This window comes from Equus przewalskii, chromosome 26, assembly GCF_037783145.1.
Source record: "Equus przewalskii isolate Varuska chromosome 26, EquPr2, whole genome shotgun sequence".
NCBI lineage: Eukaryota > Metazoa > Chordata > Mammalia > Perissodactyla > Equidae > Equus > Equus przewalskii.
Window position 1 is genome coordinate 14,605,212 of NC_091856.1, and position 25,051 is coordinate 14,630,262.

The following is a 25,051-nucleotide window of genomic DNA, read 5'->3' on the forward strand; positions in this document are numbered from 1 at the left end:
ATCCACGTGCGAGAGAATGAAGTTGGATCCTTATGATGAATACCATACCATAATGAAATTATGCCATAAATGAAAATTAACTCAAAATGGACTGAAGACCAAAGGTAAAAACTAAAACTATAAAATTCTAATAAAGGTAATTCATCTATTGCGACCCACAAAACGGAGGCCGGCCCCCATCACAAATCTAAACCTAAGTCAGCCTGCACTTCCGGGCAACATCTCATTGTCAAGGAAACCTAACACCAATCACGATCCTCCAACCTGGCTTTGGCTGGTTTACCAAGCCCTACAAAGTTGGACCAGCCTTATAAGGCGATTCCCCCACCTCCCAGCCAATTACGCCTGTTTCTGTGTTGCCTCTGTTTTGCCTCTTCTAACGCTCTATAAACTCGATCTGGCCCAAAACCCCTCAAGAAGAGTGTTCCGCTGCTTCTGAGGTGCTGTACTCCCCCAGTGCATGAATTGTTTTCCCTCGAACAAAGCACATCAAACTGATTACTAAATTGTATTATTTTTGTCATTTAACAACTCCTAGAAGAAAACACAGGGAAAAATCTTCATGATGTTGGATTTGGCAGTGATTTCTTGGCTATGACATCAAAAGCACAGGCCAAAAAAGAAAACAATTAGATAAGTTGGACTTCATCAAAATGAAAAACTTTTGTGCATTAAAAGACACTATCAAGAGAGTGAAAAGACAACCCACAGAATGGGAGAAAATCATATATCTGGTAAGGAATTAATATCCAGAATATATGACGCACACCTAAAATTCAAAAACAACAACAAAAAATAACCCAGTTTAAAAATAGGCAAAGGATTTGAAAAATCCTTTCTCCCAAAAAGATAAACAAATGGCCAATAAACACAGAAAAGATGTTCAACATTGCTAGCTATTAGGGAAATGCAAATCAAAACCACAATGAGATACCACTTCATACTCATTAGGATGGCTATTAAAAACAACAACAGAAAATGAATGCTGATGAGGATGTGGAAAAATTGGAAACTTTGTGCATTGTTGGTAGGAAATGGAAAATGGTGCAGATGCTGTGGAAAGCAGCTTGGCAATTCCTCAAAAACTTAAACAGAATTACCTTCTGATCCAGCAATTCCATTTCTAGGTCTATATACCTAAAATAATTGAAAACAAGGATTCAGATGAAACGTGTACAATAATGTTTATAACAATATTATTCACATTAGCCAAAAGGTGGAAACAAGGCAAATGTCCATCAACTGATATATGGGTAAACCAAATGTGGTATGTCCATCCAATGGAATATTATGCAGCTCTAAAAAGGAATGAAGTACTGATACATGCTATACCATGAATACATCCTGAAGACGTTATGCTAAGTAAAATAAGCCACACACAAAAGGAGAAGTATTGTATGATTCCACTCATATGAGAGGAATTTACCTAAAATAGGCAAATTCATAGAGACAGAAAGTAGAATGGAGGTTACCGGGGGCTGGAAGAAGGAAGGAATAGGGCATTAGTGTTTAATAGATATAGAGTTTCTGTTTGAGATGATGAAAGTTTCCGGAAATAGATAGGGGTGATGGTTGCACAACACGGTGAATGCACTTAATGCTGCTGATTTGTACACTTAAACATGATTAAAATGGCAAATTTTATGTTATGTATATTTTACCACAATTAAACAAAAAAACTCTGCTCCACCACATACGCTATGATCTTAGATAAGTCAGTTAAGTGCTTTGTGCCTCAGTTTCCTTACCTGTAAATGGGAATAATAATTGGGAGGATTAAATGACATGGGACAGCTGCATTGCCTGGGGCACAGCAGATGTTCATATGTTACTTTCCCTTGCTGCCTCTTTTCTCTCCCAAATAAAAACAGCTTTATTTCTCCCCTTGATTATAACACTAACACACACTCATTGTGAAAACATTCTTCTCGGACAATATCTAAAAGAGAGAGAAGCTTAATAATGAAGTTAATTTCATAATAACTTTTTAAAAGTTTAATAAAGTTTATCTAGTAATAACTTTATTATTAAGTAAACAGCAGTCTGTATGCAAATAAAAAACTATAATATAAACACATTTTAAAATAAAATATAAAGCATAACATGACAGTGCAATCAACAAACACAATAGTCGATCAATGTAAACACATCCTAAAATTTTACACAAACTTAGAATGGTCTGTATAAATTGACATTCTTGCTCTCAAAAACTTACATTCTAGTGGTGGTGGGGGTTAGAGGCAAAAAAAACAAGTAATAAGATACACATTTTTTCCTGAACAAAAATGAGATCCTTTTCCACATGCCATGTTGTAGTTTTCCTTTTCACACTGCAAATATCTTGCCAACATCCTTGTTGACTTTTCTAATATATTATTTAAAGTATTTCTTAACAGATGCCTGTGTTTTGTCACTGTGTGTTGGTGTCTGAAGTGGAGTAACTGTGGGATGCCATGTTTTTTCCCACTTCAGTCCACATACTGAATTTAGTGTGGGCGTGACTTCTACGCCAGAGCAGGGTTTCTCAAAGCATCTTCTTCAGGACACCATTCCTCCAGTGTGCCTCAGCATGCAAGGGTTCGATGGCAGGCAAAAGATGTGGGAAAGATGCCTCACACAGGGGCCAGCCTGGTGGCACTGTGGTTAAGTTCTCACGTTCCACTTTGGTGGCCTGGGGTTCACTGGTTCGGATCCCGGGTGCGGACATACACACCGCTCATCAAGCCATGCTGTGGCAGGCATCCCACACATAAAGTAGAGGAAGATGGGCACAGATGTTAGCTCAGGGCCAGTCTTCCTCAGCAAAAAGAGGAGGATTGGCAGCAGATGTTAGCTCAGGGCTAATCTTCCTCAAAAAGATACATGAATAAAAGTTTTTTAAAAAAGATGTCTTTCACATTCTCCTCTTCACTGAGAACTTGTTAAAGGAGTATTGAAGGCTCTGAGCAGTCCTGCAGTTAAGAAATTGGTTTAATTTTGTTTAATACAGTTGTCTTATCTTTTTATGACCACTGAACACTGTAGCCACAAGACCAAAGTGCCATGGTTACTCGACAAGCATGTGTGTCAGTCATTGTGTGCAAAACACAACAGTAGAGGTTTAACTAAAATGGAAAAAGGCTGCTTTTCTGACTGGTGGGGTTTTAGGATGCTGCCACTGGAAATGTTCAAAGCTATGTTGTGTCTTTGAAAATAAAGAGGAAAAAAGTTTAATAGTAGGAGAAAGTGGGTGTCTAGAAGACGTTACTTTTGGAAACTCAGGGTGAAGAGAAAACACAGATAGTAAACACACCAATGGGAAACATTATCGTAATGAGCATCTTTACAATAATCAAAAATAATGCAAATTAAAGCAGGCTCAAGGCATATTTTTTTAAAATATGGGGAATTAGGAGGAAAATGCAAAGTGATATTCCCAATGCTGGCAAGGTTGTGGTGAAACTGACGTAGTCAACCAATGATACTGTCTATTTACACAACCCATTGGAAACCAACATGTAGCAAGAACCACAAAGATAAGTATCTCTTGACTGGTAATCCCACTGCTAGCAATCCAGCCTAAGGAAATATTAAGCAGGCCGGCCCCGTGGCTGAGTGGTTAAGTTTGTGCGCTCCACTGCGGCAGCCCAGGGTTTCGCTGGTTCGGATCCTGGGCGCGGACATGGCACCGCTCATCAAGCCATGCTGAGGCAGCATCCCACATGCCGCAACTAGAAGGACCCACAACTAAAAATACACAGAGGTGTACTGGGAGGCTTTGAGGAAAAAGAGAAAAATAAAAAACAAGATTGGCAATAGGTGTTAGCTCAGGTGCCAATCATTAAAAAAAGAGGAAAAAAAGAAGACTTACACTCAAGTACTACCAACAGCAAAATCCTGGCGTACTCTATGTTAAAGTTTCAAATGGGGGGTGTGAGGTGAGGTAGGAGTGTCCTATTGGAGGTGACTAAGTTCAAATGGAATTAAAACAAAGTGGATATCAGTGCGTTTGAATTGCCTAAGGAATTTTAAAAACACAGATTCCAAGACTCTACCCCATTTGCACAAAGTCAGCCTCTGGCTGAGAGGTCCCCACCTAAGCTCCTATTTGTGGCTCCTCCCTCTCATCCCCCACATTCTCTCTGTTTCCATTGTAGAGCCCAGAGAGAGGGACTCCGGTTGGAGGACATTCTTTTGTGCCAAGTCAGAGGTCACTGGCCAGCCTATGAAATTTTCTGCTCTGGGGTTAATACCCAGCCCCGATCCAACCACCTAGGGGGTTGAGCAGAATAGCACAAAACACAGTCCCCTCTTCCTACCTGCCCCTCTCGTCCCAGCAGAGTCTATGCATCGGGTGGGTGTCCTGGGCTGCAAAGGCAATCCTGAAGACACCTTGTGGATCTTTTTGGGAAAAAGCAGATTATGTGACTCCAATCTTCCAGTTGACAAGAAATCAGGTTGATAGTCTAGTTTTCATCCATCGCCATATGAGGGTGCAGTCCATACAGACACTGAAATGTAATAGTGTACACCTGAAATTTACACAGTATTATAAGCCAATATGACCTCAATAAAATAATTTTTTAAAAAAGGAAAAAAAACAAGGGGGCTGGCCCCGTGGCCGAGTGGTTAAGTTTGCGCGCTCCGCTGCAGGCGGCCCAGTGTTTCGTTGGTTCGAATCCTGGGCGCGGACATGGCACTGCTCGTCAAACCACGCTGAGGTGGCGTCCCACATGCCACAACTAGAAGGACCCACAACGAAGAATATACAGCTATGTACCGGGGGGCTTTGGGGAGAAAAAGGAAAAAATAAAATCTTTAAAAAAAAAAAAAAGAAAGAAAAAAACAAGAAATCAGGTGGAATCTTTCGATTGGGTCACGGTAGAAAAATCTCAGCAAACAAGCCTGCCTTTCTGGGCCAAGTTCTCCAACAGAGAGAAATAAATATCCCATAACCATTTAATAAACAACCACTGAGACAATTAGCAAACGTAACCTCCAGTAGCATGGACTCTGGCCTCCCACAAATTTCAGAAATGTCGCTTTCAATTCATGTCAGGGTTTTAAAGTAGCACTTTCCCAAATTGTATGAGCAAATTAGCAGTTTGGAATACCACACTCAGCTTCGGCAATCCTTGCCAACCTCATCCTGCTCAGAGAAGGCCACGCTCAGGCTTTTCAGAGCAGAGAGTAACATTGTTTCTTGCTGCCCTTTGGCCACTGTGGTACGGTTAGCTGAGGAGAGGCCTTGGCAATGGCACTGCCAGAGACTGATGAACAAGGAGAAGCGGAATATGGAGGGAAGGGAGAAAAAGGAGGAGACCAAGAAGGATTGAAGCTGCCCTCTCTCCCTTAGCATCTCAAGGTCAGTGAACTTGCTGGGCTATTATGAGAGCCATTAGTCACATGTGGCTATTTAAAGATTTTATTTTTCCTTTTTCTCCCCAAAGCCCCCGGTACATAGTTGTGTATGTTTTTACTTGTGGGTCCTTCTAGTTGTGGCATGTGGGATACCGCCTCAGCATGGCCTGATGAGCAGTGCCATGTCCGTGCCCAGGAGTCGAACCAGGGAAACCCTGGGCCGTCCAAGCGGAGCGCGTGCACTTAACCACTCGGCCACAGAGCCAAACTCTGTGGCTATTTAAATTTAATTTCAATGAAACAAAATAAAAAATCCAATTCCGCAGTGGTGCTAGCCACGTTCAAGTTCTCAGTAGCCACACGTATCTGCGGGCTGCGGTGTTAGTGTAAATGTAGACCGTTTCCATTACTGCAGGGAGTTCTGCTGGATGGAGCTGCGCAGTAAGCTCTGTTCCTTCCCCACTAGCCTCCTGCCAAATGTTGATCACACTGGGTACAGATGTCACAAAGCCAGTTTGGAAAGCTCTTGCTGCTTTAGCATTTGTGCGTGGAGATCTAAAGAGCCAAAACCACGTAATAAAGGTCCTCTGAGAAGGGTGGCAATGCTCTGTTGTCACCGCTCACAGGTCTCTTGGATGGAGAATTCCCAAAGTGTTCTCTCTGCAGAGAGGGAGGGTTAATCGGTTCCTCGGTTTCCTTCTTTTCTAGTGACGTGGCCATAGCTGCCACTTCAATAAGCCAGCAATGTATTTCTGTGTCCCTGTGAGGGAGAGGAGCCTTCAAAGGGGAGATCAGTCCAGGGTTCAAATGCCATTAATGTTTGGGGGAAACATGAAAGGTTGTAGCCTAAAAATCAACTAAACCAACCCCCACCCCCACCCACACACTCCTACCAGGCCATCTACCAGTAACGGGATACTCTGGGAGGCCTTATGGGGGCACACGTTAGCCCCCCTTACCAGGAGTGGCCGTGCCCATCAGGAAAAGCCTCAGGGGAGAGTTTCACTCAGCAGAGCTGACCCCCACCCTCAAATACGTTGTCTGGAAGATGAGAGGGCCATGCTATGGGGATGCCTGAAGCCCCACTTCCAGCCGCATCGTCCCTTAGTCTAGTCCCAGTCGTGGAGACACAGGCACAGCTGTTCCCACTGCACAGGGCTTTGGGCACTGGCCTGGTGGATGCTGCAGGTCTTCCTGCTTAACATCCCCAAACAGAACGGCTCTCTCTGCATTCCCAGCCTGCGGCTCCCAGTTCGCATGAACCTCAGAATGTGCTGAGCAGAGACCTTCTGAGCGTCTGGAGCAATCCGGCCAGCCCCGTTGCAAAACACTGATGATATCCACCCAAGTTTCCCATCTGAAGGGTTTGACTTTTTTCCAAGAGAAGCCTTAATAGATTAATTATATCTTCGCCTCTCCGGGATTTGGCAAATAAACAATGTTGCATTTATACCAACAATAGGTATAAAGCCCTAGTGTTTTATCATGAAAATTAGCCAACCTAGGTTTACCAGGAGGGATAATAGGGAGTTAAAGCACAGTATGCAAGGGGCGGGGCCGGGGGGGTTAGGGTGAACTGACTGCCTCCCTAACCCCAGGCCCTTCAGATAAAGTTTGGCAGAGTACAACTCTAAAGGCTTTTATGCTTTGCCTCCTTGGGAGCCCCTATTTCTTGATGTTTAGGAAGCATAATGCTACCCCAGATGACCGAATAGATCTTGTTTCTGTGAGTTACAGACCTCTTTGGCATTTGAATACATGGAAAATATTTGTAAAGGTTGTTTTTGACATCTTGAGGCTTCAGGAATGTTTTTGCAAAAGGGATTTTCAGGGATCTGTTTCCTGGAATGAAGTGGGACCCCAAACTTATCAGATGAATGTTCCCATGATTGAAAAATAAACTTTCTCTGTTTTTAAATAAATTTCTATGTCTGGTGACTAAAAAAACAGAGGAGGGGCCAGCCTGGTGGCTCAGTGGTTAAGTGCACACGTTCCGCTTCGGCGGCCGGGGTGCACCAGTTCAGATCACAGGTGCGGACATGGCACCGCTTGGCAAGCCATGCTGTGGCAGGCGTCCCACGTATAAAGTAGAGGAAGATGGGCATGGATGTTAGCTCAGGGCCATGCTTCCTCAGCAAAAAGAGGAGGATTGGCAGCAGATGTTAGCTCAGGGCTAATCTTCCGGGGGGGGGGGGGGGGTTGGGAAATAGATGAGAAGTAGGCAGATAGATAGATTAAAAATTCAACCAGCAAGGGGTCCAACCAATATATGGGTTGAACATTCCTTGACATGTAGTACGCAATATGAAAAAAATGACCTAAAGTTTATAGGAAATGAGAGTTTTGTAATGAGAAGGAAATTATATTACAGAGTCTTAAGTGCATTTTCCTCTGTGATCCATGAAGCAACATCAGAAAGCTTCAAGGCCATTTCAATATGGCCTGACTACCTTCGCACCCTCCTCTGCTTCCGCCCCCCACCACTCTCTGTCCCATCTTCCACGCTCCTTGGACACAGCGCCTCTTCCATGTCGCCAGCTCTTTGCACAGACTGCTCCCTCTGCCTGCTGCGTCCGCCTTCATCCAGGTCCATTTTCTGACAACGAAGCGTACTCCCACTTACTGTTGGAAACGCAGACGGCAAACGGATACTTTCAAAGTACAAAGTAGAAACGTCACAGCAAATTTGACACACACAGCCCCGTGAACCAGTTCTGCTGGTTCCAAGTTGTCCCAGAAGCCTGGCGTCTCTGAGTCCTAAGGGGCTGAGCCCCAGATCAGCCAGCGCCCCTCCCCCTGACCCCCTCCCTGGCTCTTGAGGAAGCACTCCGAGTCCCCAGAGCTGCTGCCTGCCCCTCCCTGCTCCCCACACCCAGAAATGTCTCTCCGCAGGCCTTGCCGCGTCGTCGGACACACGCGGAAAGCCTAGGGTCCTGAAGCCCCGCCCCGCCAAAGCCGCCTCTCCCCGGAGCCACTTCTGACCCGGCTACAGCCTTCCTGATGGCATAAGAGCCATTTTTTTGGGCCACGGTGAACTGAGGGATCCAGGCTCAGCTCTCAGACTTGGATCGACCTCTCAGTGGCAAGGCCTGAGGGCTCGTCAGTCCCAGTAAGCCAACAGGGCATGAAGCTGCACCCTAGAATTGACAAGGAGGAGGGTGGGGGCCCCGCCTAGAGGATTCTCTTCCACAGCTGCATTTTCTGAGTGACAATCATGAGCCAGAAGGAAGAGAGAATAATCCTTCCTGAGCATCTACTATGCACTCATAATTTTTTGCACTTGGCCTTTGCAGCAACCTAAGCGGCAGTACTGTTTTCCCCGGCCCCTGCTGGTAACATCGCGGGGCCAGGGCTGGGGTGCAGACGGAGGGCCACATCCCCCGTGCCACAGGCGTCAGTGTTCTAAAGGTAAAACTCAAGCTAAGACGCTGTTAAATAAAGCATGTGCTAACCTTCTAAGTTGACAAATATCTTCATGATCACCTGGGAGGCCAAGTTTGAATTTAGAATTCTTACGCTCATCTGAGTTCTTTTCTTTTTTTTTTTTTTTGAGGAAGACTGGCCCTGAGCTAACATCTGCCTCCAATCCTCCTCTTTTTGCTGAGGAGAATTGGCCCTGAGCTAACATCCATGCCCATCTTCCTCTATTTTATATGTGGGACACCTGCCACAGCATGGCTTGACAGGTGGTGCAAATGTCTGCACCCGGGATCCGAACCAGTGAACCCTGGGTTGCGGAAGCAGAACCTGCAAACTTAACTGCTGTGCCACCAGGCTGGCTCCTCATCCCAGTTCTGAGCTGAAGTGTGGCGAGGCTCGGAGAACTGTTCCTTCTCTCCTCAACCCTGACTCTGTCCCAAGCCAGTGAGGACACCCGTGTGTGGAAATCAGATGTCCCTGCTGTGTCCAACTCCATCCCCGTCACGTCCTCCCCAGCAGCTGCCCTTGGCCCCCATCAGGCCTCAGACAGTCAGCATAGTACATCCTCAAGAGGACAGATCTGGGGAGCAGCCCCCACTGACCCCAGAGGTGGGTTCAGGCCAGTTTGGACAGAGAATTTCAGGGTCCCAGCCCCTGTGAGGTGGCCTAGGTGGGGAACATGGATTCTAAGGGGCAGGACCTTTGGCCCTTGAGCCCCTCACCCAGCAGGGAGCACCAGAACAGGACCCTATAGATTGGGGGCACTGGAGCAGGAGCCTGTCTTTCCTGAGCCTAAAGATTTTACTGACTTTATTTATCTCCTGCACAAATGAGCAGATCAATGTGGCTGGCCAGGAGGGGCCAATCCCCAGGAAGATGAACCTGAGGGTAGCAGAAGACCCCATCTTAATCCAGGGCGATGGAGGGTCGACCCAGTAGCACTCCATGTTCTCAGATCCCTTGCTAAGTTCATAGATGAGAAATGGAACCCACAGAGTTTAAAAATTCCACGACTGTCCCATAGCCCATAAGTGTTGGAGCTAGGCTGCCAACTTACATTGGTCTGATCCCAAGGTCCCTGCTCTTTTTTTTTTTTTTTTTTTTTTTGCTGAGGAAGATTCAGCATGAGCTAACATTCATTGCCAATCTTCCTCTTTTTTGCTTGAGGAAGATCAGCCCTGAGCTAGCATCCATGCCAATCCTCCTCTATTTTTTTGCATGTGGGACACTGCCACTGCATGGCTGGTGAGTGGCATAGGTCTGTGCCCGGGATCTGAACGCGTGAACCCAGGTCGCCAAAGTGGAGTGTGCAGAATTTTAACCACTTCGCCATAGGGCCAGGCCCAATCCCCACTCTTTCTGTACCCTACTCTACTCCTCGAAAGACCAAAGAAGAAGGTGGCTAAGGTTGAAGAGAGAAGAGGATGCAGAAAATAGAGGGCCGAATTTGAGGCTCTGGGATTTGAAGAATCTCACTTTCTGCCTGCGATGGAAACCAAAGTCCAGTCCAAGGGATTCCTGAGTGTTGCTGTGCCACCAGGCAGCTCCTGACCCTGTGCCACCCTCTGGCACCCGTAGGCTGGACTACTGCACCTAAAATGCAGAAGCCTCCCCTTGGGTGCATATCTGGTGTCCCCCCAGCTTCTCAACTTATCTTTAAGTTTTTGCTATGATGAACTCTGACCTTTCCTCTCGTTCTTCCAAGCCATCTGCCTGCTCTGTCAAAAAAGGTGGCCTTGGGTGTGGCAGCTAATGAAGCTTTCCTCTGCAGGGGTACCTCACAGAGCACAGAGACGCAAGGTATTTTTTTCTTGTTAAATTTAACTTTTAAAATTATGATCTGTTTACAGGTCTCTAATTGGCTTTGCAAAGGAAGACCAGAATGCATTATAAAACAAGATTTAAAGAAATAAAACACCTAAGTACAGATGGGAAATATGGCTGTTAAATTTATATGGCCATCAGTACACTGGAGCTTTGGTCTTCTTTGATTATCCTTTTAAGTTCAGTCGTTCTCAACCTTGGCTACACACTGGAATCACCCAGGGAGCTTTAAGAACCACGGGTGCATACGTCCCATTCCCAGAGACTGTGACGTGACTGCTCTGGGCGTGAGGATTTTAGGAAACTTTCCAGGGGATTTTATGCACAGTTAAGATTGAGAACCATGGTTTCTAAGGGGAAGTCTTATCTTAACCCTAACCTGTGTTGCTTTTCGCGTTTGCAAGTAAGTGTCCTTGAGCCTATCAGATCCACCTTTCCCAAAGATTTCCATTTTTGCCAACCAGGAAAGTTCCACTGCCTTCCTAGGTCATGTGAGTACTCTGGCATAGAGTCAAAATTCTGCCTGTGGTTATAGTTTTAAGGAAAGAGGGTCTTAATTTATCTCCTGCACAAATGAGCAAGTCAAGTGTGGCGGGCTAGGAGGGGCCAATCTCTGGGAAGATGGAACCAGCAAGAAGAAGAGGCAGAGTCCTTGGTCCAAGGGGAACAGTGGTCCCTTCTTAATCCTTGGGGGATGTAGGGTTGACACAGCAGTACTCCACATTCTCGTGTCACTCTTCCCCCTCTTCTCAGCTGTATTTGCCCAGCCACCATTGGCTGCCTGGGCTCTGGCATGCTCCCTCTGTGCCAGAATCTTCTGCTATGAGAACCATCTAAGAAAGGTGGGAGGGGCCACAGAGGAGGATCTAAAGGCTTGAGAGCTCAGGCCCCCCTCCCACCTCCTCAGAGTCATTCCAGGAGCCCTGGTCACATGGCTTGCCACCCACTCATTTGCTCGTGACCGGAGCCTTGGTTAAGGACAGTTACCCACCGCAGCCTATCAAGCGCAGCCACTACAACCTCAGAGAACTTGTACAACAAGTTCCACAACAAGGTCTGGCCTGCGGCTCTGGGAACTCAGCTGGGGACTGCGGTTCCCCGAGGCGAGGGTGGGGCTCTCAGAGCCCTCTCACATGGCCTTTCTTCATAGACTGAGCGTGGCCTTTGTGCTCACCCTTCGGTCATCCACAGATCTAAAGATTCACGACCATGCTTGTGGTCAGCCCAAATAGCCGGCTGAGCTCTGCTCCTGACCCACGATGGGACGGGCCTGGGAAGAAAATGCCCACATTGTTTCATTATGAGATCAGGCATAGCTTTCCCAAATGCCTTTAATATTTCTGCCAGTCTTGGCAGGTTATTTTCATTCTTCACCAGGGCACAGAAAACTATTGTTTCCAAGAACTCGCAAACTCCCTCTAGTGTATACAATAGACTGGGCATTATTTGAGCATCAAAATTTTGAAGGACCTAAGGAGATAATTAGAAATTTGGACTAAGACTTATGAATTATGATAATCAAACATAGAGGTGATATTTATGGTAGCAAAAAAATATAAATAACCTAAATAGGGAAGTGGAAAAATAATCATGTTACATTATGGGCTTTAACTTGGAAATATGGTGTTTATGAAAGACTTTTTTTTTTTTTTTTTTGGAGGAAGATAAGCCCTGAGCTAACATCTGTCACCAATCCTCCTCTTTTTGCTGAGGAAGACTGGCCCTGGGCTAACATCCATGCCCATCTTCCTCTACTTTATATGTGGGACGCCTGCCACAGCATGGCTTGACAAGCAGTGCCATGTCTGCGCCCGGGATCCGAACTGGCGAACCCTGGGCTGCCAAAGCGAAATGTGCAAACCTAACTGCTGTGCCACCAGGCTGGCCCCATGAAAGATTTTTTAATGATACGGGGGAAATGCTCACGATACAATGGTGTTATTGAAATTGCATATCCATTGAGATATAAACGCTGTAAAAACATATGTAAGGGGGAGGGATGAATAGGCAGAACACAGAGGATTTTTTAGGGCAGTGAAAATACTCTGTGTGATATTGTAATAATGAATACGTGTCATTATACATTTGTCCAAACCCACAGAATGTACAACACCAGGAGTGAACCCTAATGTAAACCATGGACGTTGGGTGATAACGATGTGTCAGTGTAGGCTCATCAGTTGTAACAAATTTAGCGAATGCCGAACCTGAACCTGACGTCTGTCTCCTGGAAACTTGTGTCCATCGGTCCCATAGTGACTCAGAGCACCTCCTCCTCCTCGTGACCGTCCTTCAGATGTCTACAGATCACAGGAACATCCCCCTGAGTATTTCCTCTGCTTCCAGCTAAGCTTTTATATTTCCTTGGACCATTTTGGTTTTTTCAGCCACTTTATCTTCCTCCGAACAAGAAGCTGCCTTGTTCTTAGATGACCCATCTCCATGGCCAGAGTGGATGGGTACAGAGGAGGTATTGACGCAAGCTGTCCGATCCGATTTCTGCTCTCGGATTTTTCAAACTGGCGCTGAAGTCAGTCAGATCCTCTCTGGGTAGGAGCTGACGGATGTGAGGTTTGGGATGTGTTGACAGCCGTGTTTTCTGCCGTGTGTGGGAAGAACACCATGTAAGAGAGACAATGAAGGTGACCCTGAGAGGAGCAGAGAAATGGAGGGGGAGGGACTGCTGGCAGCATTCGGGCATCTGGATGCGGTTGCCCCGGAAGCCCAGCGCTATCCCTGTCCTTCCGGTGGATTGTCATTCAATCCTTTTTGTATTCTGTGAACCAATAAAGTCCCTTTGTCTAAACCAGTTTACAGTGGATTTCTGAGACTTTCAAATAAGAGAATCAAACTGGCCACATCTGAAAACCTAGAGCGTGGGCTTTGGAATTCAAAAAGCCTCGGTTTGAATCCTATGTTCGCCACTTATTACCTTTGTGATCTTTCGGAAATTTCCTAAGTACTCTGACCTCGTTTTCTTCACCTGTAAAATGGGACCAGCATTCGGTACGTTACCGCTTTGCTATAAGGAATAAGGAAGGATCCTGCCTATAAAGGCCACTTCTGCACCTGACACACAGTAGTCTCATCCCATTGGCAACAGCAAAGCAAATTTTATCTTTATTACTACTGAGTTTCAGTTAATTCAGGCATTTACACAAGCTGTCACAAAATTTGTTTCCTCACCCTGAACTGACTTTTTGAGCCTAATTGCTGGATTTTCAGAATGTTTCTGCTCACTTTCCCCTTTGTTAATTCCAGAAAAATTGTTTAACAGAAACATTGAAGTTTTTCAAAGGACAGATGCTCCTCTGTCCCCTAGGAAGCTTCTGACTTGTGTTGTTTTCAGAGTTTCATGACCAGGGCAACAGAAGCAGTCAATGTTTGAAGAAGTCTTTCTCCTCTGCTGTGGGTAAATTCTTGGGCCCTTTCCCAGAAATGACTTTCCAGAATAATTGTTCTAGAAAGCTCCACGGAGACTGCCTGTCTGCTGAACTGTCACACGTTGGAGTTAATTCACAGTTCCCGTCATCTGTCCACAATGATATGCAAAAAGCCCTTGGCTTGGAGATAGAAGATTCTAGGCTCAATTTCCAGCTTTCGAAGTTTCCAGACTCCTCGGGTTACGAGTAAGTGTTCACCTGAGGTGTTGAAACATTGGATGGAATGATTCATCCGCTTGTAATTCATTCAACACACATTTAACAAACACACTTCCTGTCCCAGGTCCTGTAGGGGCTGGTGCGGGAGTTCTAAGATGAACTCAGCTACTGACCTCAAACAGATCATGTTCTAATGGAAGAGAGCAGTCACATACAGCTGTCATTTAACAGATATAATAACGTAAGTAATGGTAGCTGCGGGAACAAACCCCCCAGGTCTCGGTGGCTTATCATGAAAAAAAGTTTGTCTTTTGGCTGGTGCAAAGTCCTCCGTAGGTTGGGAAGCCCTCCTCCTTCTTATAGCCACACCACAGGGGACATGTTGTTGTCACAGTGGGGTCAAGACAGATGGAGGAGGTACATTGGCTCTTAACCGCGTTGGTCCAGAAGTAACACACGTCACTTCCGCTCATAGTCCGTTGGCTAGAACTGGTCACATGGTCACCCCCACGCTAACTTCTGTGGAAGCCAGGAAACCTAGGGGAGCTCAGAGATTGGTGGTGAGCTCTAACTGTCTCTGCCCCTGTAGGTAATGCCGGGATGCCCGTGAGTGAGGGATCATGGGTGAATCACGACTCCCAGATTTGAGTAACAAACCAGCCTGAGCTGGCATAGGCAGAAAAGGAAGTTTATTATAAGAATGGTAAGGATTTGGGGGTGTCTTTGAGAACCAAATGGCAGAAATGCAACTGGGCATAAGGCAGGGGTTAGAATCAGGAAAAGCAAAGGCATTGAGACACGTCTATTGATTTGGTTACCACTCTGTGAGGAGAAAAGGAAGTAGCTGGCTTTTAGCATCACGGACAATCCATTAGGCGTGATTTGTGGGGAGTTCAGGTGTTCCTGATGAGGGATATTTCATCCACACCAAGGAGAGAGGGAGGAAGGGAGGAAGGAAGGGCATTCCAAAGGAGGTGATGTCTGCCCCAAGTTTTTTCTTTAATATATATTTTTATTGTGGTGAAATTGCCCTGAGTTCTGAAGGCTAAGAAGGAGTTTGTTAGGTGAAGACAGAGAGCAAGGTGATTCCAGGCAGCAGATACAAAGAACTGGATGCATGAAAGAGCTTGGAATATGTTGGGAAATAAAAGTGCTCTTCATGGCTAGCGTTTAGGATGAAGTGACGGATACCATAAGTTGACTACCCAATGTACAGTCTCCCTTCTTCTTTCTCGCTAATAGATAATAGATTTTATCTGAGGCATCTGTAGTAGCGTTTCCAAGGTGATCATGACAAGGTGATCTAGGCCAAATATGACAATTCTGTTCCTTACTTTTTAGATTCCTTTGAAGCCAGTGATGGCCATGTGACTTTTTTTCTGGCCAATGAAAACTAAGCAGAAGTCAGCTGAAGGGTGTTTCTGGAAAATCTCTTGCTGTCATGATAAAAGGAAAAAGATGCAGCAGCTATGGCTCTTTGTCTTTTCTCCCTTCTTCCTGCTTTATGTGATGATGTGATGACTGGAACTATGGCAGCCATCCTGAGCAATGAGGCAAGAAACATAAGTAGAAGACAACATTCCATGGATAGCACAGGAAAGACAGAAGGAGTCCATGTCCCTGATGGCATCACTGAGCAGCCAAACCATTGCCATCAATTTCTCACCTCTAGATTTTTTGTGTGAGAAAAATAAACCCCCCGTTTGTTGAAACTGTGTGTATCAGATATTTGTGCACCACATTGCATCTCTAAACCTTTGATTCCAGTCATGTATATGTTTTGCAAACATTTTCTCCCCATCTGTGGCTTGTCTTTTGGTTTTCTTAACAATAGTTTTCAAAGAGCAAAAGTTTAAATTTTGATGGAGTCCATTGTATCAATCTTTTCCTTTTCAGGTTTGTGTTTTTTTATGTTCTTTGCTTACCTAAGGTCACAAAAGTTTTCCTCCTGTTTTGTTTTTTTTTTTAGAAGATTTATCGTTTCAGCTCTTACACTTAGGCCTATGAATGCTTTTGAGTTAATATTTTATATGGCTTGATATATGAGTGAAGGTTATTTTTTTTTTGCCTTATAGATACCCAGTGGTTCCATTTGTTGAAAAGTCTATTCTTCCCCCATTTTAAGTACCATGGCATCTTTGTCAAAATCAATTGACCATGTTAGAATGGGTCTATTTCTGAAATCTTTTGTTCCATCGATTTTTTTTTATTGTTGTTCCATTGATTTTTGTGTCTACCTTTGTGCTAGCATCTTGCTGACTTTGGTAGCACTATAGTGTATTGTAAATGGAGGTGATTTTTTTTTTTTTTTTGGTGAGGAAGATTGGCCCTGAGCGAACATCTATTGACAATCTTTCTCTTTTTACTTAAAGGAAGATTGTCCCTGAGCTAACATCTGTGCCAATCTTCCTGTATTTTGTATGTGGGACAACCTCCACGGCATGACTCCCTCTCTCAATAAGCAGTGAGTGGGTCCGCACCCAGGATCTGAACTGGTGAACCCCATGCTGCCGAAGCAGAGTGTGCAAACTTAACCTCTATGCCCCTGGCCAGCCCCTGGAGTTGATTTTTAAATTTTAGTTTCTAATTGCTCATATCAGTATATAGAAATGCAATTAATTTTTGTATATCGCCCTTGAATCTTTCACTTTTGCTGGAATCACTTATAATTCTACAGCTTTTTTCTTCTTTTGGTGTATTCCTAGGATTTGTCTGGGTACACAGTCATGATGTCTACAAATAAAGTCAATTTCTCCTTTATGCAATCGATTGTTATCTGTCAGGATTTATTCCTTATCTTTGGGCCTTAACCAGTTGACCACATGTGGCTCAGCATGACCTTCTTCATGTTTGTCCTGCCTGATGTTCATTGAGCATCTTGAATCTGTAAATTCATATTTATAATCAAATTTGGGAAAATTTCAGCCATTATTTCCTCACATGTTTTTTCTGCTCCATTCTCTTGCTCTCCTCTCCTTCTGGAACTCCGCTTACATATATGTTAGACCATCCGATACTCAGGTCCCTGAGTCTCTGTTCTTTTTTTTAAAAAAAATCTTTTTCTCTCTGTTCTTCAGATTATATAATTTCTATTGCTCCATGCTAAAGTTCACTTACTCTTTCCTCTGTTATTTTCATTACATTTAAAAAAATTAAGTATTGTGTATTTTCATTTCTAGAATTTTCATTTCATTTAAAAAATAATTTTGATTTTTCTTTGTTGAGATTTTCTCTCTTTTCATTCATTGAAAGCATATGTTGTTTTCAATGAGAATAGTTACACGTTGAGAATACATTTGAGAATAGTTGAGAATGCATTGGGAAACAGTGAGAATAGTTATGACAGCCTTTTAAAAATCCTCATCTTCTAGTTCTAAGATCTGGATTATCTTGGAGTCATTTTCAATTGATTTTCTTTTCTCTCGAGGATGTGTTCCATTTTCCTGGTTCATCTCACACCGGGTTATTTTATCTTTAGTAAACTGGACACTATGACAATGGTGTCACCTTGTACAACTTCCCAACTTTGCATGTGTCCTCTGCACCACGGTCTGCCTGTTTCTGTCCCCCTCTGGTGCCTTCAGGGAACCACTATTTGTGTCATGCCCAGATTTTATTACTGTGGTCTGTGGGATAATCTGTCTAGTAGGATCTCATTTAGTCAGATCTGTAAACAGACTTCTGTGTGGGTTTTGAATTCACGTTGGCCTGACAGCCTCTCACCTCAGGGACAAGCCCCATGCCTTTCATTTTTCTGCCCTGAGGCTTCTTCAGTGCTGCCGTATGGGAGAGCTGGCATTCACACAGCCCAAAAAGGTGGGGGAGTTAAGGGTTCTGGGGCAGCCATCAAATAGTGGGGGATGGAAGTCAGTGGATCAATACTTCTCCGTCTTGACTTAAGAGAAGGCAATTCCAAGAAGATTTCTGTGTGCTCCTCAGAGGGCCCTGGCAGGATTGAGGCCCCGTGGGCCCACTGGTGGCCAACATAACAACATACCCTTTAATTGGCTTCTCCTCTTTCCCTGTTTCACTTTCTCTTGTACCTCACTCTTCTGGGGTCAACTCCCAAGTAAACTGTCTGCATTCAAGTTCTTGTCTCAGTTTCCATTTTTTTGTGTGTGAGGAATATTAGCCCTGAGCTAACTGCTGCCAATCCTCGTTTTGCTGAGGAAGACTGGCCCTGAGCTAACATCCATACCCGTCTTCCTCCACTTTATATGTGGGACGCCTACCACAGCATGGCGGGCCAGGCAGTGTTATGTCTGCACCCGGGATCCGAACCAGCGAACCCCGGGCCGCCAAGAAGCTGAATATGCAAACTTAACTGCTGTGCCACCGGGCCGGCCCCTCAGTTTCCATTTTTGGAGGGAACGCAGGCCAAGGTTCAATTGTCAGTCCCATTTTCTCCCCAGCTACGTTGGGAGCAGATAAGTAGGAGAGCTAGGCTGGATCCTGGGTTTTTTTTAAGATTTTAATTTTTCCTTTTTCTCCCCAAAGCTCCCTAGTACATAGTTGTGTATTTTTAGTTGTGGGTCCTTCTAGTTGTGGCATGTGGGACGCTGCCTCAGCACGGCCTGAGGAGCGGCACCATAGTCCGCACCCAGGATCCGAACCAGCGAAACCCTGGGCCACTGAAGCAGAACGTGTGAACCCAACCACTCAGCCACTGGGCCGGCCCCTGGGATCCTGCTGGTTTTTTTTTTTTTTTTTTTTGAGGAAGATTAGCCCTGAGCTAACTGCTGCCAGTCCTCCTCTTTTTGCTGAGGAAGACTGGCCCTGAGCTAAAATCCACGCCCATCTTCCTCTATATGTGGGACACCTACCACAGCATGACATGCCAAGTGGTGCCATGTCCACACCCAGGATCCGAACCGGTGAACCCTGGGCCGAGGAAGCGGAACGTGTGAACTTAACCACTGTGCCCCTGGGCCAGCCCGCTGGGATCCTATTTTTAAAGGCCTTAAATGCCACCTAAGAAGTTTGGATTCTATTCTGGAGGGAAGAAGAAAGAATTGGAAGATACCGAGAATGAGAATGATCAGACTGTTTAAGATCTTTATTGTCCCAAGATTTGAAGATTCTCTGACTTGAAATCACTGAATTTCGGTTTCTGTAATTAATGAATTGAGAAAGTAGCACTTCCCTGTCTATTTCACACAGTTGTTACAGAGACCAATTTACATAATGCTCATTCCACAGGGGCTAAATAAAAATAGGGTGTTTCTACTATTACTTCCGTCTAAAGTAAGTTGTATGTTAGTGTGGGAACTAAGCATTCTAATACTTTTTAGAAACCTTATTTGCTTATTAGGATTTGCAATTGTGGCAAAAGCACATTTTCAGCATTCAATTTCATGGGCCGTGGAATCCAAATGCAATTTTGGGTTGTATCTGTAAGATAACAGAACAATAAACTCTACTCTAATATATCCGTACGGAGTTATAGATCCTAAACTAACAAGGGTCTTAGATAGAGATGGGCCTTCTAAGACTGATGTGGAAATGCTGGGATGTCTCAGGCTTCTTCCATCTATCTGCTCTGCCAGCTCGAGAGGGTGGCTTCCATCTTCAAAGGCTCTAGATGATTGTTGCGACTTCAGAGATCATGTCCCCTTTCAGGGAGGAGGGAAGTAATGGGAAGGGAAAAGGGTGAGACTTCAAGTTGAGTTGATGCCTCTCCTCCAAGAACTTTCTAGAAGTTTCATCTAATGATTTCTATTTATGTCGTACTGGCCAGCCTTTCAGCACAAGGAGAGCTGGAAAATGTGGTCTTTTAGCTGGGCTTTAGTTACTTTCTGAGATTCAATTTCTGCTTCCGTAAAATGGTGCTAAAAATTTGTACTTTACAAATTTGCAGTTGATAGAACCATTTTGGGGATTCTGTGAGATAATCCCTATAATGTGCCTGGCACCATGCCTGGCACAGTATAGATGCTCAACGCATATCTGTTGAATCTAAATCTAACAGTTTCCTGTGCCAGGCACTAGGCTAGAAGTGAGAAACAAAACAGGACATATTCTCTGCCTTCAGGGAACTCTAAGTGTGAGAGTTTGTTTGTGTATGTGTGGTGAGATGTGTCACGCGGAAACTGTGCTGTTCCCCCAGACCCCCTCTTTAGTGCCCTCACGCCTGTACCCCAGAAGCTGGGAAGAGTGGTGGCTGATGGCTCCCAGCCACATACCTCAATAGGAATTGCCTTCAGCTGGAGGGAACAGCCTGCCTCCTGGTTATGCTCCCTCCTAGGGGTGGTCCAAGGCCAATGATTGCCTAATGCATGGGTAAAAAGCCCAGCCTCTTTGCCTCAATTTTGGGACAACTCTGAAGGGCCATCATGGCTCCAGAACTCCCTGAACGACCGACTAAGACTCGTTTGCAGCTGCATTTCGTCTTTCTTCCCCAAGCCTCCTCACCTTCTTACGTGCATGTCTCTCAATAGCATTCCCAGTAACTCTTCTGCATGCAGCCTTCCTTCCCAGAGCCCATTTCCAGGAAACCCAACCTATGACACACGACAGGTTACTGCACAAGAGATTTCGCAGGTGTCTTCAATTACAAGGGCTGGGGACAGGAACCGGAGAGTCATCCGGCCGGCTGTTCTCATCTCTTCATCGCTCCTCTGCATCTTCTCTGCATGACTGCTTCCTGACAAGCCAGGCTTTCCGTGACCTCTGGTAGCCCTGATGCCATCTCAAAACTTCTTTTCAGCTTTCTCTCCCACTGCTAACTCCCTCCTTCTCTGGATATTTCTGTACAAGTTCCCGTAAAGAACATCTGACAGGCTCAGCTCGTCTTTTCAAGTCAGGCCGCCTCATAGACTGCCAGCAAACCTATAGGTTGGCTGACCTTGGCTCAGGGACCTGCCTCTGGTCCAGTCAGCTGTGCTTGTGGGGAGCAGGGAGCGGGGTAGGGCTCGTGGGCCTAGGGCCTCCCCTTCAGCAGGGCTAGTGGTGTGGGGGTGGGGTTGGGACTTTGGCTAAGGAGTCCGGTGCATTATAAAGGGTGGTCTCAGAGCAAATGAAGCCCCTGAAAACCCAGGTGAAAGGAAAGGGGAAGCAAGGGGAAGCATGTCAGGTGAAGCAAGGAGGCCCCTGTGTTCTTGGCTATGGAGAAGACCAACTGGATTTGGAATGTAGGGTTCAAGGAGGCAGAGGGAAGAACGGGATTGAAGCTAAAGCGTTGGCCCTGCCCAGTTTCAAGGGAGGTTGAACCCCAGATAGCAGACCATGGGAAGAAAGCAGCGGAGGGAGCCGGGTCTGACTGCAGGAGAGAGAAGGGAGCCGGGCAGGTGGTCAGGTGTCACTGGTGGTCAGGTGTCACTGGGACCTATTTATTTAGTTACTTATTGTTCTCTACAGGACACGTTGTGCTCCACAGGGAGACCTCAGCTTGCGCATGGGGCAGTGCTTCCAGACCACGTGCCAGCCACTTAGAGTATTTTCTTCCCCCTCCCATGCCCATAGCAACAGCCTTCGGGTCTGAAAAGTCCCCACAGCTGAATTTCCTCCTGCAGCTTGCTCTGTCTGAGGGAGGCATGGTACATCCTCACGTCTGAGGACGCCCACAGCTCCGTTTTACATTGCTTTGACCCTCTCACACACTGCATGAGATAGAGCAAGAGGCATTATCCGCTCTTTATGATGCTGTCTGATACGGTAGCCACTAGCGCATGTGGCTCCTTAAATTACACTAAATAAATAAAAAAAACTGTCCCCAGTCGCACTAGCCACATTTCAAGTGCTCAGGAGCCCCACGTGTCTAGTGGCTACCATATTGGCTAGCAGATATAGAACATTTCCATCATTCTAGAAAGTTCTCTTGGACAGTGCTGCCTCAGAATGTGAGCTTCAAGTGTGTGTCTATCTTATTCTTTGTGGTACCCCAGACCCCGTGACAGTGCTGAGCACATAGCACGTGCTCAATAAACAGTTGCGGGATGAGTGAACGGATGAGCAAATCTCCACTTACAGAGGAGGAAAAGGAGATTTGGTGAGGTGAGTTACTTCCGTGGGTGGTCCAGCAGATAGGTGACAGAGCTGGGACTCCATCCTAGTCCTTCCACCTCCAAGTACAGGCCTTGCTCAGCCTCTCCCTGCAGCTGCCTGGATTTGCCCCCCGACCCCTAACAGGAGAAAGTGGTCCTCCGCTGTCACATCAGCAACCTCCTGCCAGCTGACTGGAAAACCACTTTAAAAATGGCTTATGAGGGACATTTTCCAAGGTAAAGGGAATAGGAATATGTGGAAAATATAGAAAAGTAGAAAGAAAAGCTATTCATTCCTCTAACACTAAAACCAGCTCAGTTACCATTTTGGTACATTTCCTCCCAATCTCTTTTCTGTACTGAAGTGTTTGAGGCTTTCCACAGGGTTGCGCCATTTTGTTTTGAAAATGGATTTGCTAAGAAGTTACTCAGGCCAGCAGCTTTCTATTTCCTTCTCCCAGCCTCCTCTTGAAGCTTCTGGGCCCTTTTATCTCTTTAGATATCAGTATAGTCCTGAATTCATGGATGTTTCCCTCATCCATAAAGGTGCCACAGCCATAATAAGGTAGAGCTGAAGGCAGGGACCAAAAGGATATTAAAGCTGGGAGGTTGGGGCTGGAGAGTTGCTACCTGCCTGTGAGGGGAGTCCAGCCACAGGCTCTGTGTTTGCAGGGAGATGAAAGTGAGTTGCCTGAGTAAAAAAAGCTAGGAGTCACAAAGGCTTCTTCGATGTGGAAGCAGAACCAGAAGAATGCCACGTCCCGCTCGGGGCCCTGTGCAGGTGTGAGTTCCTACCACTTGTATGGTATGGGAATTCCAAGTGGAAAAACTAGTGTAAAAACTTGTGGGACAGGTAAAACTTGGGGGACCTGAGGCTCCATGAAACCCCCCGGGTAGGGACACTTCCACAGCTGGGGGTCCGGATGCTCACAGAAACCCGATGGAGATGGGCTTGCAATTCACTTACAAACCCACGTGAAGAAATGAGCCACACTCAGTCAGCAGCTGCCACAAATAGGAGCCTTTGCACCCCAAGAACTAAAGATAATAAAACAACTTGAAAGAAACCTTAAAACAAGCAGGTTGACATTTTTTGAAGAGATAAAGGAACAGGTATGTTAAGCTTTAAAGCCAGAGCAGGACAGCATGAGAAAAGAATAGGCAGGTTTGAAAAGTGTCTGCATGGAAATTCTAGGGAAGATATAATTATTGAAATAAAGAGAGCCTATGAATTCAGAGATGTGAGGAGAGAGCGGGAATGGCCTTTTAAAGGATGTTTCTGTTGATACAATTATTAACCTTCCCTATGAACCAGGCCCTGTTTGGGATTTCAGATATATTAACTCATTAGATGTGCACAACCTTATAAAGTAGGCGATGCTGTTCCATACAGGAGAGGCAGGGAATATTCTGATGGACCTATGGACCGGCCATCCCCAGGACAGTCAAAGAAGAAGAATAAAATGTTGTGTATAAAATAAAGCACTTTAGGGGCCGGCCCCGTGGCTGAATGGTTAAGTTCTTGAGTTCTGCTTCAGTGGCCCAGGGTTTTGCCGGTTCGAATCCTGGGCGTGGACATGGCACCGCTCATCAAGCCACAACTAGAAGGACCCACAACTATGTACTGGGGTGCTTTGGGAGAAAAAGGAAAAATCAAAAAAAAAAAAAAAAAGGCACTTTTTTTTTTTTTTTGCTATTTATTTTTTTTATTTTTATTTTTATTTTTTTAGGTTGTTTTTTTTTTTTTAATGTTATGATAGATTACAAGCTTGTGAGACTTCAGTTGTACATTTTTGTTAGTCATGTTGTGGGTACACCACTTCCCCCTTCGTACCCTCCCCCCACCCCCTCTTTTCCCTGGTAACCACCGATCAGATCTCCTTCTCAATATACTAATTTCCACCTATGAGTGGAGTCATATAGAGATCGTCTTTCTCTGACTGACTTATTTCGCTTAACATAATGAAAAATAAGGCACTTTTTACATGGATTATCTCATTGAATCCTCATTTGAAAATCTCCTTAATCCTCAAAAAAATTCCTCAAGGCAGGTGTTATCATCACCTCCATTTTGTGGCTGAGGAGACTGAGCTGACAGCCATTAAGAAAATAAGTTCGGGGGCTGGCCCCGTGGCCGAGTGGTTAAGTTCGCGCGCTCTGCTGCAGGCGGCCCAGTGTTTCGTCGGTTCGAATCCTGGGCGCGGACATGGCACTGCTCGTCAGACCACGCTGAGGCAGCGTCCCACATGCCACAACTAGAGGAACCCACAACGAAGAATACACAACTATGTACCGGGGGGTTTTGGGGAGAAAAAGGAAAAAAAATAAAATCTCAAAAAAAAAAAAAGAAAATAAGTTCGCGTGCTGCACTGCAGGCAGCCCAGTGTTTCGTTGGTTCGAATCCTGGGCGCGGACATGGCACTGCTCATCAAGCCACGCTGAGGCAGTGTCCCACACGCCACAGCTAGAAGGACCCACAAGGAAGAATATACAACTATGTACCGGGGGGCTTTGGGGAGAAAAAGGAAAAAAGTTATTGTTACCGAACCTGAAGTGAGTTCACTCACCCGTTGCGCAGCAAGCCAATCTCTGACACCGGGGGTGGTGGAAGAAAGTAGGAACTTTATTTTTGCACAGCGCTGAGCAAGGAGAGAGGGCAGCTAACGCTTACATCCCAAACTCCCCGAAAAGCTAAAAGGAAGGGTTTTTATTTGGGGCTTTAGGTAGGGGAGGGGGAGCATATGGCCTTGCTGGTCGGAGCTTTCCCACCAGCCTATCTTTGGCCTTGAGACACTTGCAGAGAGGAGGGAGCCCGTGACCTTGCTGGTCAGCAGCTTTCCCACCAGCTCGTATCTCTTTGTGGGGAGGAGATGGTCGAGGTGC

At 45.5% G+C, this 25,051-nt stretch overlaps 2 long non-coding RNA genes across 4 annotated transcripts in view; one reads left to right on the plus strand and one right to left on the minus strand.

Annotated features, from left to right (window-relative positions):
• Positions 1-495: 495 nt before the first annotated feature.
• Positions 496-24,853, minus strand: LOC139079567 (uncharacterized). Its single transcript, XR_011533287.1, has 3 exons — positions 24,736-24,853; positions 4,299-4,490; positions 496-2,951 (listed from the first exon to the last, which is right to left on the minus strand). It is a non-coding gene; the product is annotated as an uncharacterized lncRNA (long non-coding RNA).
• The window catches only part of LOC139079566 (uncharacterized), a 28,250-nt gene continuing 8,210 nt past the window's right edge, over positions 5,012-25,051 (plus strand). Inside the window, exons 1-5 of one of the 3 annotated variants that reach the window (XR_011533284.1) lie at positions 5,012-5,344; positions 10,466-10,560; positions 12,686-14,213; positions 14,311-14,427; positions 15,528-16,951. This is a non-coding gene — a long non-coding RNA (uncharacterized lncRNA). Of the gene's footprint in view, positions 5,345-10,465; positions 10,561-12,685; positions 14,214-14,310; positions 14,428-15,527; positions 16,952-25,051 lie in introns of those variants that run through there. The other 2 variants (XR_011533285.1, XR_011533286.1) reach the window with 2 other exon arrangements.